At 40.4% G+C, this 20,162-nt stretch overlaps 1 pseudogene; it reads left to right on the top strand.

Annotated features, from left to right (window-relative positions):
- The first annotated feature begins 2,832 nt into the window (after positions 1 to 2,832).
- On the top strand, positions 2,833 to 9,525 carry LOC128541243 (succinate receptor 1-like; annotated as a pseudogene).
- The last annotated feature ends 10,637 nt before the right edge of the window (positions 9,526 to 20,162 follow it).

Genomic DNA, 20,162 nt, shown 5'->3' with positions numbered 1-20,162 from the left:
CACAATACTGTTCTTGCAAGAACTATTACAGAAAGGCCGACCTCTGTGTCTTAAAATAACAACTAACTGTTGTTTTTGTTGTTGTTATGTAATTACCTAATTCCATATGTGTTATTTTATAGTTTTGAAATCCCCAGTATTGTTGTAGAATTTAGAAAATAAATCACTAAACAAAAACAAGACTTTTGCAACTGATCCCCAACTTTTGCGCGGGAGGGTATATTATAGGGTTTGTTATATATTTTGTTATAATTAAATTTATGATATGTCCTGACTGGTGGAGCCTTGAGCACTTGTATCATGTTATTGTTTTGTTGTGTTTTATTTTGTTTTTGTGCATTTTTTAATTCTCCAGAATAACTGACTGCTATCGTTTTGCTGAAAAAAAATAAAATAAATCAAGATGCTGGTATATAAAAAGTAACCAAACTTAACCTAACCTCCCAGTGATGTATGGTGTATTATCATAGTCCATGTGGAAATGATTTAATTACTAGGAATTAAATGCTAATAAAATGCATAAACCACTATTGTTTTTGGTATGGTAAATTGTTTATAATTTAATATATATTACACCACAATGTTCTGTTTGTTTAGTTGGTTCTTTAAAATAAACTAATAAGTAAATAAATACAAATCTTGTCCAAACACTGAATAATACATTATTTATAGACATTTGTTCCTTTTAGGAAATGCGTGTATGTGTTTAACCGTATTTCAGTGACACAGAATTAAAAACTCATTTGCATTTTCAGAACAAGAACTGGTGCACAGACATACTTTGCATGATGTCAGTATATATATATATATATATATATATATATATATATATATATATATATATACTGACATCATGCAAATATATGATGTATAAGTAAAATATATATTTTACTTTATATTTTGTATTAATTATTTTTATATAAATATTGGGTAATAAGTATAATATAAGGTAGTCTCAGTATATTTTCAGTAAAATTTGAATGTACTAATTCATGCTTATATTTAGTGCACTACTTACCCTCTTGCGTGTGCGTGCTTTCAGACTTGTTTTTGCACACTGAATCTCACTTTTGCGCGTTTAAGATAATTTGTGTGTTTGAACTCTCTTATGTGGGCTCAATATTATAAAGCTGCTTGCACGAACTGCAGCAGTGTGAGAACTATGCAACTATTCCAGCCAACCAGAATTTTCCTGACAGAGTAGGGGCGATAGCAGGCAATCAAACTAGAGACAGGCACACTTCTAATTTGAATTTCACGGCTTGAGCTGCATTATTGTGTACGTTAGTTTATATCGTTATCTTAACGTATCTTAAGGTAAATTTCATGGTTTTCATTAGGTAGTTAGTAATTAACTACATAATTTGAACTATATAATGTATTGTCTAATGTGTTATAACTAAATCTTATGTACTTTACTTCTAGTATAATGCTCCATAACTCTCAGCCTGAGTCTCTGTGTAACAGCTACTGTAGAATCAACACCAGGTTTAAACTAATACAGTATACTCTAATACTACTATCTGTCTTTGTTCAAACAGTTTATAATTCTGTTTGAGTGTTTGTGAGACAACCTAAAGTTTTGTTGAACATAAAGAAATCATAGGACTGTTTTTTATTTTTTTTATTTTGCAACCTTCCAAATTAAAGTTGATGAACTTATGGATAAAATCTGCCTCTATATTACTGATGTAAAGTGTTTTAAAAACATGTTATAGTGTAGAAAATGCGTTTAGTATTTGTAAATGGTCCTAAACATCTTTAGTGTACTGGTAACACATTTGCAATAGAGTAGTATAGAAGACTTTGTGTACTTTATGATATAATAAAGTACGTTTGTACGTTTAACCACCAAGTGTACTCTTTAGCATTTGGAATTCTTCAATAAGAATACTGTATATTCATAATATATTACTCATGTATTTGTAACACAGTTAAAAATTGCTGTAATGTATTGTAACGGGTTCGACCCTATGTGCACGGATGGCACAATGAAGCATGGACATGAGGCGAGGTCGTAATGAAAAAAAGGATAATTTTATTTAGAATTTATGGGGAAGACAAGAGTTAAAGGAGGGAGGATGGAAAGAAAAAATAGGAAAGAAGTGAAAAGGTGCAGGTCCATGGCAGTGGCTAGCTGGCATGTGAGCACGCAGCTGGCGAACGGTAGCAGTAGGCAGAGTGGCAGAATGGAGCACGCGGAGGCAGCGCTCCTGCACACTCCCTAAACGGTTCTTCTCACTGAGCGGGCACGTCCATTGGCTTGGCGGCTTTCCTGACTGGGATCGGGGCCTTAACGCAGTCCTCCTCACTGCCTTTTCCTCTTTGGCAGCAGGAACGCGAATATATATATATATTTTTATATGTATATATAGATAGAATATTGCAAATGTTCTTTACTCTTTTTGTGTAGCTCTACTCTACTCTACCCAATCACTGTGCAGTCCAGAGCAACAGTAATGCTACCGTCACAAATGCGCTTGATCATACACAGGTATGGCTGGATTAGCATATTGTCACTGGATTAGCATATTGTCACCTGTCTTAGTGTAGCTCCCTGTCTTAGTGTAGCTCCCTGTCTTAGTGTAGCTCCCTGCCTTAGTTTAGTTATTGTACAGTTTAGATCCCGTGTTGCTATCCCTTATTTACCTCATGTAAGTGTTTGTTCTATCTTCCTTTATTAAAAGACCTTTTCCCACCTGATCACCTCTGTCGCTATAGGTTTCTCAAAGCCCACACACAGCACCCGTTACAGAATGCCAGACCAAAAAAGTAGTATAGCGGAGGGGCCTCCCCTGGATAATTTTTTTTTTGGGGGGGGGGGCTATGATCATGACGTCGGGGCAAGCTGACCTCGTGGGTAGTCGGCTTGCCATCCGATGGAACAGTGTGGAGCACGCAGGAGCGAGGGGAGCGAGTCTCCCAGAGAGCCCAGTGGAGGGCTCCAGTCTCCCAGAGAGCCCAGTGGAGGGCTTCGAGAACCCCGACAGGCATGAACCAGAGCCGCCTCTGTCCAGCTTCGGCAAGCTTCCCCCGCTGCCCTACTTCGTCGGCCTGGACGACATCGTACTGCCGCCTCTGCCCTGCGTCGTCGGCCTCGACAGCGGCGAGCCTTTGTCATGCAATCCAGCTGTTTCTCCTCCGCCTTGCGTCGACGTCGAGTCACCTCCCTGTTTTGCTGACGACCTCTGCCCGGCGACCCAGCTCCGGCTCCGCCCGGCGACCCAGCTCCGCCTCCGTCTCCGCCCGGACCTGGCCACGACACAGCTTCAATGCCCACCCTGCCACCCTGCCCAGGGAACTCGGGCTGCAGCCTCTCTGTCGGGAGGACCGACAACAGACTTTGGGGAGGGTGCCCTGTGTAGCGCCCTTGGAGGGGGGGTAATGTCACGGTTAGCCACCAGAGGGCGCAATGCTCCCAGACTCCATTTTGTTTTCTTTTGTTTTTCCTTTGTTTGTCATTGAAACTTCAGTTCCCAGAGTGCACCTCGGTCAGGTGATGGGAGCACACCTGAACCGAGGTTAGTTAATTACGTTTGTTATAAATAGTCTCTGAGTTTAGTTTCCTTTGTTTGGCATCTGTTGTATTAACTTCAGTTAAGTTAAGTGGGTGTTATCTTTCCATGTTCTTGGTGTCATGCCACTTCCCTAGCTCCTGGTTTGTGTTCTTGGTTTAGTTTTGTTTATGTACTGTCATGTTTTGTTCCTAGTTTGTCATGTTATTTCCTAGCCTGTGTTGAGTTCATGTTTAGTCTGTTTTGTTTAGTTCATGTTTAGCCGGTTGTGTTTAGTGTAGGCCCCTGCCTTAGTGTAGCTCCCTGCCTTAGTGTAGCTCCCTGCCTTAGTTTAGTTATTGTACAGTTTAGATCCCGTGTTGCTATCCCTTATTTACCTCATGTAAGTGTTTGTTCTACCTTCCTTTATTAAAAGACCTTTTCCCACCTGATCACATCTGTCGCTATACGTTTCTCAAAGCCCACACACAGCACCCATTACACATACAGTGGTTAATCAATCGGAATGTAGGTCCTACCGTCGCCGCGCTCGGCGGTACCGTTTGGCTTTGTGCGTTTGCTGGCTTTTACCGTTAAGTGGCGCTATATAACTACAGACTGACGCCTCATGCCTTAGTTCATTCTCTGCTGGATTAATGAGACACGGAGTTTTAGAACTGCACGTAGTAGCGGATAAAATCAAGTAAAACATTGTAGTTAAACAAATTTATAATCACAGAACTAAAATGACGATACAAATGTAGAATTTAAATTAAATTAAATCTTATTAGGATCAAATTTAAACAAAATAAATGTTAATACAGTGAGCCTTTGGATTTTATCACGTGTAATTAGAAAAGACGCGTGTAGGGTTTTGTGTCATCTTATATCTTGTGTTCTTTAAATTTATAGTAGATTTATTAACTGAAATAAATGACCATAAAATTATAACATTGTCAGGACGTTCTACTGCGTCAGCTGATGTTGGTCATTCAGCCCCGCTTGTGTTTGTGCGTTATTATAAGAATGAAATGCAGTAGACTGTTATGATCTGTAACAGGTTCGACCCATGTTGCACGGGCGGCACCATAAAGCACGGACACGAGGCGAGGTCTTACGGGAAAAGGGTAATTTATTTAGGTAAAATGGAGAAGGAAAGTGTTGAAGGAGGGAGAATGGAAAGAATGGGATAAAGGTTGTGCATGTGCAGTTCCGGGGGCTGTGCCACACTGGCATGCGGGCACACAGCTGATGCTAAGTGTTGGTGCGAGTGGCAGAACTGAGCACGCGGAGGCAGCGCTCCTGCACGCTCCCTCGTGACGGCGCTTCTCCCGCTGTCGATGGCCGGCGCGAGTTCTCGCTGACGCAAAAACCTAACCACACTTTTCCTCTTCGGCAGCGGGGCTGCGAGGGCGGGCACGGTGCGGGAGTGAAGATGCCGCGGGAGCTCGCGCAGCTTTTTCTCGCACTGTCCTCAGCGCGGAGATCAAAGGGCGGAATTCTAGTGTCCTTGTTTAAAGCGCCTGGGCCCGCGTCACATCTCCCCACTGACATGCTTTTTTTTATATTCTTTATTACATCACGTACTTCCCAGACCTCAGACAAACCTCCGCGCCTTGCTTTTATAATGCGGAGCAAGCCCGAGATCATATTAACGTTAATTATCGCCAGCCGGCACAAATAGGCGGCCCCGTTCCTTTTGCCGCCTATTCAGGGAGCCTACGGAGTGAGGGAGTAGTTATAGTAGATTTGGGCGTACACCCATCACACGCGCACGCCGTGGCAGATCATCATAATTGTCCTAAACTTGTATTTCATAAGGTTTTCCGAGCGGTGGTACAGCGCAACGGGGGTCATTATTTACTATTAAACATTAAACGAATTTACAAAACTTAATGCGTGCGATTAAGCGCTGATTCTACGTAGGAAAGTAAAGAAGAGGATCCTGAGGCTCAACATTCCGGAGACCAAACCCCATTTAAATTAAAGTAACAAATATTGCATGTAAATAACAATAGCCCACGTTTAAAAAAGCATTTTTATTTAGATTATAAAAAAATAATCCTGCATCTATTTTAGGTGTTCCAGCTGCCACTGTTCTAAAATTCAAATTAAATCAAATCTTATTAGGATCAAATTTAAGCACAATAAATGTTAACACAGTGAGCCTTTAGATTTTATCACTTGTAATTAGAAAAAAAAGCGTGTATGGATTTGTGTCATCCTATTTCTTGTGTTCTTTAAATTTATAGTAGATTTATTAACTGAAATAAATGACCATAAAATTAAAACAGTGTTAGGACGTTCTACTGCGTCAGCAGATGTCGGTCTTTCAGCCCCGCTTGTGTTTTTGCGTTATTATAAGAATGAAATGCAGGAGACTGTTATGATTTGTAACGGGTTCGACCCATGTTACTCAAACAACTCAGTTCAGGTGTAAGTAAATGGATATAAAGTAAATGTCTGTGCTGTTTGGGGGAGGGACGTGCTAATGATTTGGTCGGCTCTGTGTGTGTGTGTGTGTGTGTGAGAGAGAGAGAGGGGTGTCGCGGTCGTTTTCAGTGAAACAAAGGCTCAGCTGAAAAATGTTAGGCACATCAGTCACTTAACCCCCAATAAAAGGTATTTGATTGTTATGATAGTTGTAATATAACAGATGCGCACTAAATACTAAACCTAAACCAGGCACGGAGATTATTGAACCAAGATAGCCCCCATACCCGTTTAAAAAAATAATAATAAATAAAAATACCAAAGAATATTATTGTGTATAGACTGATTAAAAACAATGCAATTTATGCTATCATAAGGAAAATAACAAGTTCTTCCATTCCAATGATTAAAAAAGGTAACAATGTCAACTTTAGAATCTAGAATCCAGGAGATTAAAATTACACAAATTGAAATCACTGAAAGTCAGCCTCAGATTCAAGAGGTTTTTAAAGTGGGGAGAAGTGCATTTCAGTTCCTCTGAACGTATAGGTGAGAACAGCCGATTCACACCTGGGGAGGGTGAATAATTTGTATTTGAATGTTGTCTGGCATTGTAAAGCACTATAGTGACACTAGAAGAACAACCCAGGATTAATAGGAATTCTTATACTGCATAAACATTATTTAGCACAAAAAAATTCCTAGCGCTCGGGAAAACTATGCGTGCGGTTGAGCGCTGGTTAGACTATAGGAAATTAAATCGGAGGGTTTTTATTTAGACTATTAAAAAAATAACCTGCGTCTATTTTTAGGCGTGCCTGCTGCCACTTTTTAGTTAGAAGTTTTCAATACAAAGCTTATAATGCCCACATGACATGACGGAATAAGGCACGGCTGGTGATGGTGCAATGGCCATCCGTCTGCTCGCGCTGACTCTGCTCTCCGCGGATGGCCGTACCGCCCCCCTCCCACCTCTCGCTCCTTTGAAGTCCGTGGGGCGGGTTCCATTTGCCCTGCTTGCATGCCGCACTTCCGCGTTGTTGCACGCGCGCTGCATACACAGCGCGTAGTAAAATCCACTGTAGCCCAACAAACCCAGAGTATTTTATAGCGCAGGGTGCAAGCCCGGGCAACGATAGCAACGATAGCTCACCAGTCATCTGTAATTCTGCGGTCCCGCTGCTTCGCATGTCTGAAGGGGAGGCCGCCTAACTAGTGAGCGAGGAGCGATATTGATTTGGGCGCACGCCGTGACAGGCTGAAAAAACTGTGTCAGATTAATGTGCAAAAACTATATAATAAAACTATATAAGACTACATGCCTTTATAAGACTCAACTTTTATTTAAGCGCACTCACAATAACGAAAAAACGTTGTGATTTTGTAAGTGTTGTGATTTTGTAAGTGTTGTAAGCTGCGCTGTTCTGTATTGTTTTTGGTGAACTTGAGCACGTCAGAAAATGAACTCAAACGTTTTTTTTAAATGGTCAGAGTCAGTCTGCTTGCTGTTTTCCCGACGCGTTCATAATCATTAGTCTACTTCTGCCGGTGCGCTCTGGAAAACTCCATGCATGCGGCTGAGCGCTGATTAAAACTATGGAGTAAATTAAAGAGGAGAATCACGATGCCGAATCGAAGTCCTGAGCCCAAACCTCATTTAAATTAAATTAAATTAACAAATATTATAAGTAAAAAAAACAATAGCCCACGTTTAGAAACCGTTTATAAATTCTTTCCGACATGAGTTGGCCCGGTGTTATGCGCAGAGCGCCGGGAGATTTCCTGAAGCTCCGAAATCACTGGGCATGTTTTCTAAATAGCCGCTATCTTTAATAACTGATGGAGGTTTTGAGCTGTATACACACGCATTCCTGCCTAAACAACTCTTAAAACTACACTTGTGACACAATAAACAGTAATATTTCAAACATTTTGCAGGCTGATATTTGGAGAAAGGAAAGAATAATGAATAAACCAGTTGTTGGGTCAAAATAACCCAACCTGGTGTTCATTTGTAAACTACATCTCATATGAGCCAACATGAGTAACCCAACAATGTGTTTAAAGTACCTGAAATAATCCAGAATTTAAATAACAATAAACCGATACAGAGATACGCTGTATAACGGTCACTGTTGTATTTACGGCAACGAGCGAAAATGTCACTTTGCGCCACCTGGCGGCCATTTTACGAATGACTTTGAAATTCAACTGATTTATTTTGGCCGCTGACGTTTTTACGCGGCGGTGAGCGCGACGGTAATAACCATTCCAATTGATCAACTACTGTATTACACCCTGAAGCCTGATTTAAAAAAAATAATAGTATGAATGTCTCTGTTATCGAATTAAAATGGTAAATCAGGATTTATATTACAAAAGCAGTGTTCTTTTCATGCTTTGGGTGTGTTACGTCTATATATATATATATACATTTTATATTATTTTCCGTGTTTTTTTAAAGCAGGTTTAATTGGTTAATTGGCCTCTACCATGGAGTGGGGTGCTGATTGGAGGATCAGTCAGTGGTGTGTGCCTTACTCAAGCCTCTTGTACCTCCATTGGACAAGCACTTCCTGAACCTGTGTGCCTTACTCCCGCCTCCTGTGTTGCCATTGGACTAGCACTTTGTGCAGCAGTATTTAAACGCGTTCCTGCCTGCTGCTCGAAAGACAACTGCATGACTTGTTATGGTGTTTTGCTTGTTTATATTGGACTTATTGTGTATCAACTTTTGCTGCCCTTTTCGACCTCGATTTTTGTTATTGCCCTTTGTACAAAACTTTGTATACTGTGTAATTATCATTCTGTATATATTGGTAAGTAGGGAGTCAACGCCCTTTTTGCCCCCCCCTTTCTCCTAGTTATGCTAGTTAGGGAGTTATAAGTTGATGTATTTTGGTATGTTTTGTTGTTAGGTTATTTAGACTTTTGTGACTCTAGTTAGTGGCTTCGGTTTATTATTTTTGGCATTGTTGGCTCCTAAAGATAATACCATGTTTGTAAATATTTGTACATGGAATTAAACTGCAGTTGATCTCCCCCCCCCTCCCTCATTGTTCATCAGTTTCCTGAACTGGATTTGGGTGACAATTGAGATTAATCTAATCATGCTTTTTATGAATGACCTAAGTACAACTAACTAGACCAAGTGCCATGATTTCGGCAACATAAACTCACCCATGCTTTTCTAAACTTCAGCTTGTTACTTATCACCATAGCATATGTGCTGCCATTACTGACCTTGTTTCTTTTAACACGCAAGATGATTTCTTTGTTCAGGAAGAGAGAGGAAGTGCTTGGGACATTCTTCCAAAGGACAGTGAACATCTTGAAGTTTGCAGTTGTCATGTTGTTAGTGCTTTACATGCCATATCGCGTGATGAGGAATACGTTCCTTGCATCACAACGTACTGGATTGGGACAGTGTACAAAAGTCTACATCGAGGCAGTGTTCATAATATCATGGCCAACAGTATTTTCTCACAGTTTAATAAACACTGTGTTTTATGTCCTAATGACAGAAAGGTTTAGAAAGGTCCTACAGGAAAAGTGGAGGAAGTTTGGATACTTGACAATATGTAGAAGATTGTCATAAACAAATGCCAATAAGCAAATATATTATTTATCTAAAGCATTGTTTGATAATTAGTGATTATTTAGTAATAATTGGATAATAAAGAAGTGAACTATAGTTCTACAAGTTTGTGAAACCTTCTGAATTACCTGCTTACCTGGTTAAATGTGTTCTGATTGTTTTTCCAATTCAAAATAAAAGAAAAACACTTTCTACCTGAAGCAGTACATAAAAAGTTCTTCTGCTGCCCTTGTGAATCATTACAGCCACAATCTACCAATTTTTCTACCCAATTCCTTATAACATGGTGTGTGGGATTTCTAGATAATTTTCCTCACCCCCTCCAGTTGTCTTATATTTTTGATGAAGAATGTATGGGTTTCCAAATACTTTTTGCCACATAGTGACATTGGATACGATATTAAGAGGTATCATAAACAAACAAAGGTTTTAACCAGCTTGTAATATGAAATAGAAAACACCAAAATTGTAATGAAAAACAAATGAAAAATGTATCAGAGAGAATAAGGACAAACAGTCAGTATTACTCTCTAACACTTTCTTGAAGCTTATTTTCTTTTCAACACAAATTTATAGGTATGTGTTTACCCATTTAGAAAATTTCATCTGGTAATTTTATTCAACTCTTACTTTCAAAAGTGCTCCAGATTTAGATCCTTGCTTTGACTGGATCATTCAAAAAATCTGATCTTTGTGTACAGAAGCATTAGCTTTTATTTTGTGTTGTTGGTATTGGAATCTAACATTTGAATTCACCTTCCGATATATAACACAGGCCTGCACGTTTTGAGCCATGCACTAGAATGATTTTTGGAGCTATCTGTGTCTTGACTAGAGTCCCAATCGAAGCTGAGTGTAAGGGCCATATTTCATTCTTGTGATTTGTTGTTATGTTTATCTTATTTCAGTTTATTAGTTAAGCATTAAGCATTAAGTATCATACATATAATTTGTATTGTGACATAATTTCATGGGTTGTTCTGTGACATCATCCCACAGTTATGCAGTTCCATGTCTATCACGCACGTTAGTTGTAGTTCTTGTTAAGACACGGAAGGATACAGAAAGGTGTGGAGCACACAAGCTTTTGACCGTGAGACAGTAAGCTAAAAGGAATACAATAAAATAAGTTGTTATAACTGTAATCTATCGAAGCTACAGAACACAGCAAGCGACTTGTCGTGACTACAGTGGATTTGTGCTAGAAACTGTAACAACCGTTGTTTTTGATGTTGAAAATAAACAAGAGACAAAGAAATCAACGAAACGTCTGATGTCGTCAGTGACACTGTGTAACTAAAGACACGCGTCAGAACTTGTGAATAACATGCACCTACATTAAAGTCAAAAGCTTGGCTCCGCCGCAGAAATGAAGATAAGTGATTTAAGATTTTGAAGAGCGCGCGTGCGACTTCAAAAACGCGCATCAACCGAAACCGAAAGCGAGAAGAGGACTTGCCTGCCTTAAACTTCACCATGTCACACGGCGAGGACAACGCCGCTATCGCCGAATCTGAGCAGGTGATGGTGCTCGACGAACTGAAGAGCGCCAGAGAAGGCAAGTGGAGTCAGTTGACTGTATTATACAATGAACTAGAGGCGCTTATGGACAATGCTTGTAATTTGCATGACGTTAAAGCCAAGCGCCGCCAATACAAAGCGCTGCTAAATGACTTTATTGAAAGTAATGTAACAGTGCGATCGTGCGCAAAGGACGAAGAGCGTGAAACCGATCAGCACCACTGGTTTCACCCTAGATTAACGCGCTGCCCAGAATTCATGGTAAGAGTGGAGTCGTGGATCGCGGACACTAGTAATCGCTTTAAGTTGTCTCAAACAGGTGACGATGGAGTTTCGCCAAACGACAGTGTGTCAATGGCGGAGCGTAAGACGCCCGCCCCCCAAAGGCACGGAAGCGTAACGTCAGCAGCATCCAAGAGGTCCTTAACGTCAGCAGCATCCGAAGCTTGACTAAAAAAGGCAGAAGCCAACAGAGCAGCTTTGCTGGCTAAAGCAGCAACTTTGAGAGATCGGCAGGCGCTGGAGCTGGTGAAAGCACGATTAAAGGTTGAGGAAGAGGGAAACGGCGCTTGCAATGGCCGATGCTGAACTAAATTCTTACCAGAACCGCAAAAAACAACATCCTGCCAGACGGAGCGTGGTCGTCGAAACGAGTGGTGCATGCCCCCCGGAACCAGAGCAAAACGACCACTGCAACCACAGTTCGGCAACGGAATACCTCGAGCTGCCATCACGCCTCCGAGCAACCCACTTAAGCATGCCAGTAAGTGCCAAACCCATAATGTCAAGCACCCTAATGGAACGGCCCACCCAAGGTAACGAACACTCACTTTACAACACTGACATAGTGGAGCCTCAGGGTAGGATGCCACTTCAGGCAAATCTTACAGAAATGTTTGCAAAGAGTCAGAGGCAACATTCCTTACCTCCGTGCAACGTTCCTCCATTCTATGGTGACCCTCTTGAGTTCACGTCCTTCGTAAGAGCTTTTAAACATGCCATCGAAACCAAAACTGATAGCAATCATGAAAGGCTGTTCTTTCTCGAGCAGTATACTGAAGGACAGCCTAAGGACCTAGTGAGAAGCTGCCAGCTCATGCCAGAACATCGTGGTTACGCAGAGGCTATGAAACTGTTACATGACAATTTCGGAAATAGACAATAATCGCTACAACGCTGATGCAAAAGGCACTCAACTGGCCGGAAATAAAGTCAGAGGACGGAAAGTCGCTAAAAACTTTCTCCCTGTTCCTAGTAAAATGTTACAATACCATGTCAAGCATCGATTACATGGATGAGCTAGACAATGCTACCAATTTGAGAGGTGTTGCCTCAAAACTGCCCTACAAATTGCGTGAAAAATGGAGAAGCCACGTATACAAGTACGAGGAGCGCAATCAGGAAAGAGCTAAGTTTGTGCAGCTGATGAAATTCGTAGAACGAGAAGCAAAGGTAATGTCCAACCCACTTTTTGGAGATCTGAACGTTTCGACTAGTGGTAAAAAACACAGCAGCAAATCCGCTCCAGGATTTAAGCAAAAAATTGAAGAAAAGAGGGGCAGCAGCTTTGCGACCGGCGTAAAACAGGTTGGTAAAAATCATAGAGACTCAATTACAGTAAAGAGTAGTGGTGCATTAGTTATTAGTGCCTTTACTAAACCTTGTGCATCCTGTGAGCAAGATCATACCCTAGATGAATGCCACCAATTTAACAATGAGACATATAAGGTCAAATTGGACTTTTTAAAAAAGAATGGATTCTGCTTTGGCTGTTTAGTAAAAGGACACTTAAGCAAAGACTGCACGAAGAAAATTACATGTCAGTTGTGCTCAAAGAAACATCCTCGCATGCTACACATTGCAGCAAAAGACACAGCTCAAGCGATCGCAAAGGCTGACGAAACCGAACCAGTTCAAACATTGCCTGTTGCAGCGAGTCACGAAACGAGTGCGTGTATCGAGGCGGGAGATGACTGTATCCTCTCCATAGTACCTGTTAAAATAAAGTCCAAGAAAGGCAACAAGACAGTAAAAGTATACGCCTTTATGGACCCAGGTAGCTCTGCTACCTTTTGTACAGAGTCATTAGCAAGGCGATTAAACGTACAAGGTAAAAAAATTGACATCATGTTAAGCACCATGAACGCGAGAAAACAAGTAGAAAGTTACGTGCTTACTGACCTAGAGGTTAGCAGTCTGGAAGAAAACACCTTTGTTGAACTCCCCAAAGTGTTCACACAAAAGAGTATCCCAGTCTCAGTGGAAAATATTCCACAACAGCACGACATTGATAAGTGGCCATACCTCAGCGAAGTAAAACTGCCTTACATTAATGCTGGAGTTGAAATTCTCATAGGTAACAAAGAGCACAGGCTCCTAGAACCATGGCGAGTAATTAACAGCAGGCACAATGGGCCATATGCAGTAAAGACTGCTCTCGGATGGACCATAAATGGACCTCTTCGAGAGTCAGTCGAGGAAGGCACATGTGACAATGAGCAAGTGAGCGTTGCAGTCAACAGAGTCTCCATCGAAAGTGTGGAACAAATGCTGATACAACAGTACAACCATGATTTTCCTGAACGGAACTGTGATGACAAAGCTGAGTTGTCACAAGAGGACTATCAGTTTTTAGACTCTGTAACTAACTCCCTGCAATTTACCGATAATCACTTCTACATCGGTCTCCCATTTAAGAAAGCAGCTATTCAAATGCCCAATAACCGAAGCGTAGCCATGCAGCGCACACTGAACCTCAAACGGAAGTTTAAGCATAACCGCTCCTTTCACAAAGAGTATCTAAACTTCATGAACGACATGTTTGAAAAGGGTCACGCAGTCAAGGTCCCCACACCCCACCTAAGTCGACAAGACGGGCAAGTGTGGTACATACCTCACCATGGTGTGTACCATCCTCAAAAGAAAAAGCTAAGGGTAGTCTTTGACTGTGCTGCCAGCTATCAGGGAATATCATTAAATAGCGAGCTTCTGCAGGGACCCGACCTGACAAACTCACTCATTGGGGTGCTCGCACGCTTTAGACAAGAAGACGTTGCCATGATGGCAGATGTGGAAGCCATGTACTATCAGGTCAGAGTTCCGGAAAAGGACACAGACTTGTTGCGTTTCCTGTGGTGGCCGAATGGAGACATGAGTCAGGACTTGGTTGAGTATAAAATGGTTGTTCATTTGTTTGGTGCAAAATCATCTCCAAGTGTAGCTAACTTCGCCCTTAGGAAAACAGCAGAAGAAAACTGCAGCAATGCATCTGCCGAGGCAGTCAACACAGTACTTAAAAACTTTTATGTAGACGACTGCTTGAAGTCTGTCTCTAGTCATAGCCAAGCAGTTGCGCTATATAGTAATCTCACCAAACTGTGCGCAAGTGGAGGGTTTTACCTTACCAAGTGGGCAAGTAATAGTCGTACATTGCTAGCTTCCATCCCTGAGGGTGAGAGAATTAAAGACATGAGGGACTTAGATTTGAGTAAAGACGTACTCCCTGTTGAGAGAGCTCTAGGGGTGCTGTGGTGTGTTAATTCAGACACGCTCAAGTTCAAGATTAGTTTAAAAGAGCGGCCTGTGACTAGAAGAGGAATCTTGTCAGTCACTAGTTCAATTTATGACCCCTTAGGCTTCCTTGCACCAGTCATACTGCCAGCTAAGATCTTAATGCAGCAGTTATGTAAAGAGAGACTCGCTTGGGACGATGACATTCCCGAACAATTTATAAAACGATGGAGAGCCTGGCTACACGAGTTGCATCAATTGTCTGAGTTTAGTGTAGCAAGATGCGTAAAACCAGTTGACTTTGGAGTCACAACTACAGCACAACTTCACCACTTCTCAGATGCAAGTGAAATGGGATATGGAGTTGTCTCGTATATTAGGTTAGTAAATGCTGATGGACTCACACACTGTGCATTCATGATGGGGAATTCTCGCGTAGCGCCCTTGAAACAAACTACTATCCCCCGAATGGAACTGACAGCGGCAGTGGTTGCCGTAAACAACGACAAAATGTTGAAAGGTCAACTGGAAATAGAACTGCTGGACTCTGTGTTTTGGACCGACAGCACAACTGTCTTGAGATACATTGTTAATGAAAAACTTCGCTTTAAAACCTTTGTCGCTATCAGGATCTCCATCATACGAGAGTTAACCAAGCCACAGCAGTGGAGGTACGTCAACACTTCAAAAAACCCAGCTGACGCTGCTTCCAGAGGAGTTTCCTGTGAAAAATTCATGAAAAACAACAATTGGATCCATGGTCCCCCCTTTCTTAAAACACCAGAGAGTAAATGGCCTGAAAACATTCACGATCTGTCGACGAAAGAGGATGACATTGAGATTAAACACTCAGCCTTAGTGAATCTCGTAAAAACTACAGAGAGCACAGATGCCGTGAGTAAACTGATTAACTATCACTCTGACTGGTATAAGTTAAAAAGATCCGTTGCCTGGATTCTTTGCGTTAAAGATATGCTAAAACAGACAACAAAAAGGATCAAGGGACAGGCAAACAACTCAATAACAGAAAACCATAAGTCTCTAACAATTAAGGACTTATCAAGGGCAGAAAACGAAGTCATTAAGTTTGTTCAAAACCAAAAATTCAAAGACGAAATTTCCATGTTACAAAAGGGTAATGCTTCCGTAAAAGGAAACAGTTGTCTCTCCAAACTAGATCCAGTACTGCAGGATGGAGTGCTAAGAGTTGGAGGACGTCTTGGTAGGTCTGCAATGCCTGAGCATGCAAAACACCCTGTCATTATACCCAAAGACTCACACATTACAACCCTAATCTTAAGAAACACTCACGAACAGGTCGGAATTATATGCTTTCAAAATTGCGGCAGAAATACTGGATTCCGACAGCAAATTCCCTTGTGAGAAAGTTTCTGTCCAGTTGTGTGACATGCAGAAAGATCAGAGCGAAGAATAGTGAACAAAAAATGTCAGAACTGCTACGCGATAGAATAACACCAGATCACCCACCGTTCACTAACGTAGGGGTAGACTATTTTGGACCCTTCGAGGTCAAACGGGGTAGAAGTAATGTTAAAAGATATGGTGTATTGTTTACTTGTCTGACAACAAGAGCCGTGCACATTAAAGTCGCGCAGTCATTAGATACAGACTCCTGCTTAAATGCTATTCGACGCTTCATGTGCAGAAGAGGCCAGGTGTCAGTTATGAGAAGTGATAATGGAACAAACTTCATAGGCGCTGAGACTGAATTGCGTAAAGCAATCCAACAGTGGAATCAGTCAAAAATTGAAGGCGTCCTAATGCAAAAGGGGATACAGTGGATATTTAATCCTCCTGCTGGGTCTCACTTCGGTGGAATATGGGAAAGGCAGATAAGGTCAGTTAAAAAAATCTTGAGGTCCGTACTAAAAGAACAAACACTAAACGATGAGAGCTTGCACACATTCCTGTGTGAGGTGGAAGCTATAATAAATGACCGTCCCCTTACCACCACTACAGACGATCCCACAGACCTGGAGCCCCTGACACCCAACCACCTGCTGCTGATGAAAAAACAGCCAAACTTGCCTCCTGGTCTTTTCAAAAAAGAGGACATTTACGCACGTCGCAAGTGGAAGCAAATTCAGTACCTTGCCGACCTATTCTGGAAGCGATGGGTGCGTGAATACTTGCCCTTGCTTCAGGAGCGCCAAAAATGGTCTCAGGTGAGAAAAAACCTCTCGATTGGAGACGTAGTTCTAATAATTGATGAGTCTTCTCCAAGAAATTCATGGGTCGTCGGACGGATCACGAAAGTGTTCCCTGATAAAAAAGGACTTGTGAGACGTGTACTGGTCAAAACTAAAACCAGTACCCTGGAAAGACCCATCGATAAGCTGTGCCTCATATGTGAAATGGACTGTTAATTACCTTATAAAGTAGTCATGTTCCTTTCATTTGGTACGCAGCGATATGAATACCTTAAGTTAAACCGTTAACAAATGTCTAAAGTGTTAAGAAAGTTAATTCTAAAGTGTTAAGAAAGTTAATTCAAATTTTAATCCAATAGTAAATGTCGTGGCCCAATTGTAAAAAAAAGAAAAAACAACAAAACAAAAAATGTGTGTAATTGCCAGTCTTCCTGCCTGTCAGGAAGGGGCTGGAAATGTAAGGGCCATATTTCATTCTTGTGATTTGTTGTTATGTTTATCTTATTTCAGTTTATTAGTTAAGCATTAAGCATTAAGTATCATACATATAATTTGTATTGTGACATCATTTCATGGGTTGTTCTGTGACATCATCCCACAGTTATGCAGTTCCATGTCTATCACGCACGTTAGTTGTAGTTCTTGTTAAGACACGGAAGGATACAGAAAGGTGTGGAGCACACAAGCTTTTGACCGTGAGACAGTAAGCTAAAAGGAATACAGTAAAATAAGTTGTTATAACTGTAATCTATCGAAGCTACAGAACACAGCAAGCGACTTGTCGTGACTACAGTGGATTTATGCAAGAAACTGTAACAACCGTTGTTTTTGATGTTGAAAATAAACAAGAGACAAAGAAATCAACGAAACGTCTGATGTCGTCAGTGACACTGTGTAACTAAAGACACGCGTCAGAACTTGTGAATAACATGCACCTACACTGAGGAAAAGCAGAATAATAGCACAATGTCGTGACCACCATGCAGGGTGTTGTTTCTTATTCTTATTTCTCTTATTCTTAATTCAATCTTATTTTTAAATCAAATTATTCCAAAATTCTGCCTCAAAAAGATCAATTGTCACTTCATTAGACCATAAGCCATTTTAGCACATTTTGGCTGGGCTTGCATGCTAAAAAAAAAAAAAAAAAATGTTTATATATATATATTTTTTTTTTTTCCTTCTTTTTTTCCTTACATTTTTTTTTCCACAAAAAATGCCTTTAGTTTATCTATTTTGCCCCACAGTGCTTTATGGTACATCTAATGTTTCTGAAAGCCTTTTGTACACCTTTTTTTGATTAATACCTGTCTAATCAATACTGTACATACTTTGTAAGCACCTGCAGTGTGAAGAAACATTGAAGATGACCAGAAAAATCTAAAAAATTTAATAAAAAAGAACAGCTGATCTTTATTTGAAAAGAATCATAACCATACCCATTGCCTATCTTTCTGCCTCACTAACCTGTACAGATCCACCTCTCCCTTCTTACTGTCCAATCTACTGTAGCATACAAGTCCTCATATGCTCTTTGTTTGGCATTTGCCACCTCTACCTTCACCTTCCTGTACTCGTGTCTACTCTCTTCAGTCCTCTCAGTGTCCCACTTCTTCTTAGCTAGCCTCTTTCCCTGTATACACTCCTGGACTTCATTGTTCCACCACCAAGTCTCCTTGTCCACTTTTCTCCTTGTCCACTTTTCCCTTTCTTCCCTTTCTTAAGCTGTAGAGACCTTTCTCATTTTAAGGTCTCTTTTTAAGGTCACTGGCGGTCGTGTAAGCATTTCACTACATTTCGTACTGTGTGTGACTGTGTATGTGAGAAATAAAATTTGAATTTGAATTTGATGATACACCAAGTCCCCTCCCTCCTATAACCCCCCTCCCTCCAATTTTTTTACATTTATTATATGAATTTCCTGTTTTCTTTTGTGTATGTGTTTGTTTTTTTTAGTTACTTATATTTATTGCATAATTTTAATTAATCTATTTTTATTTTTATTTCAAGTAGTCTCTAAGATCACTGTTATGCATTTTTAAATGAGTTGTTCCTGTGTGACAAATTCACATTATGGTGACCACATAACTTAAATAAAGTTACATAAAATGACAGATGATGTCGGTACTGACCTTTAGTCATTCAGTAAGACTTTGGTATTTTATCAGTGAAATGTGGAAAATAGCACTTTCAAGATTTAAGTCCAGTTTAAGTTGAGTGGGCAGCTGAAGGTACACTCTATCACTCCAAAACGTCTATGTAAAATATTTCAAGTTTTATATTGTTAAATGGAAAAAAAGTGCTGATGTTTTTTTTTACATGTACACTACAATAACACGGCGATGAACGTACAGGACATGGGAACGAAGATCCCTTATCATCTTCCCCTAGTGAAAAAAGACAAGTCAGCAAAAAAAAACAGCTGTCTCATTCTCATCAGCAGTTTTTTTTTTTTTTTTTTTAACCACACCCTTCATATTTATAAACAAAACAAAATATTTTTCAACTCATGAACTGGACGATGCACCAAATGATCACAAACTTTTATTGGTGATTTCATTTGTTTCATACATATTTTCTCACACATTTCATACACATTACCATATTTTTTGTTTAATTCTGTACAGCTTCTATCTGACCATTGATAAAGCATTATACAAATTATACAAACATTTGAATTGAATTGACTGAGACTGAAATCTTTCAATGGTTGGAAATATATAAAAATGTATACAATATGTTGTCAGCCAAATGCCTAAATGTTATGAATTATATATAAAAAGTCAGTACATGTGCAATAACAGAAGAATCAAGTCCTGCAAAAAAAACAGATATTTTTATAATGTTCATTTATTAATGTAGACCACAAAGACAAGATATACAATGTTCACACTGACAAACTTTATTGTCTCTTGCAAATATTCACTTATTTTGAATTTGATACCTGCAACACATTCCAAAAGAGCTGGGACAGGGGTATTTTCACCACTGTGTTACATCACTTTTCCTATTAACAACACTCAATAAGTGTTTATGTGGATATGGGGGCTTAATGGTTAGCACTGTTGCCTTGCACCTCCAGGTGCTGGAGTTTGCATGTTCTCCCCATGCTTGATGGCTTTCCTCCTGGTACTCCGGTTTTCTCCCACAACCCAAAGACATGCACATTAGGCTAATTGGCGTTCTTAAATTGCCAGTAGTGTGTGGATGTGCGTGTGAGTATTGACCGGACGTCCTACCATAGTCATACAAATGGGAATAAATACAATGGTCACCATTGGCCTCCATGATCCCTTGTTGGAATACAATGGTTCCTAGAGTAATGGATAGAATAGGGGTTTGGGAACTGAGGACATTTATTGTTAAAGCTTAGTAGATCGAATTCTTTTCTATTTTTGCTGGATGTCATGCACACTCAAGACGCGACCGGCACTA

This window comes from Clarias gariepinus, chromosome 14, assembly GCF_024256425.1.
Source record: "Clarias gariepinus isolate MV-2021 ecotype Netherlands chromosome 14, CGAR_prim_01v2, whole genome shotgun sequence".
Taxonomy (NCBI): Eukaryota; Metazoa; Chordata; class Actinopteri; order Siluriformes; family Clariidae; genus Clarias; species Clarias gariepinus.
Note: the sequence above shows the minus strand (reverse complement) of the source record. Positions and strands in the feature narration are given on the sequence as shown.